This window comes from Oxyura jamaicensis, chromosome 1 (assembly GCF_011077185.1).
Source record: "Oxyura jamaicensis isolate SHBP4307 breed ruddy duck chromosome 1, BPBGC_Ojam_1.0, whole genome shotgun sequence".
Taxonomy (NCBI): Eukaryota; Metazoa; Chordata; class Aves; order Anseriformes; family Anatidae; genus Oxyura; species Oxyura jamaicensis.
Genome location: NC_048893.1, coordinates 165,583,356 through 165,583,682, shown reverse-complemented (window position 1 = coordinate 165,583,682; position 327 = coordinate 165,583,356). Strand labels below are relative to the sequence as shown.

General features: G+C 36.4%; 1 protein-coding gene across 17 annotated transcripts in view; it reads right to left on the bottom strand.

The window, feature by feature from the left end:
• Nucleotides 1–327, bottom strand: part of PCDH9 (protocadherin 9) — a 699,850-nt gene that overhangs the window by 667,053 nt on the left and 32,470 nt on the right. The gene's annotated exons all lie outside the window — the stretch shown is intronic.

The following is a 327-nucleotide window of genomic DNA, read 5'->3' as shown; positions in this document are numbered from 1 at the left end:
TTCCTTCCTTCCTTCCTTCCTTCCTTCCTTCCTTCCTTCCTTCCTTCTCTCTCTCATTCTCTCATTTTTTTGTTTGTTTTGTTTTGTTTTCCATATGGGGATAGGACAGAAATGAAAAATAATGATTATTCCAAACTCTACAGAGCCTGATCACCTCTTAGCTCAGGCAAATTCCCCACTGAGGACACCAACATTTTTAGCTAAATAACTACTGAATCAGCTAATAACAAAATAGCATTGAAAGGGGACAAAAAAGAAAAAAAAAAAAAAGAAGAAAGGAGAAAGGAAAGGAAAGGAAAGGAAAGGAAAGGAAAGGAAAGGAAAGGA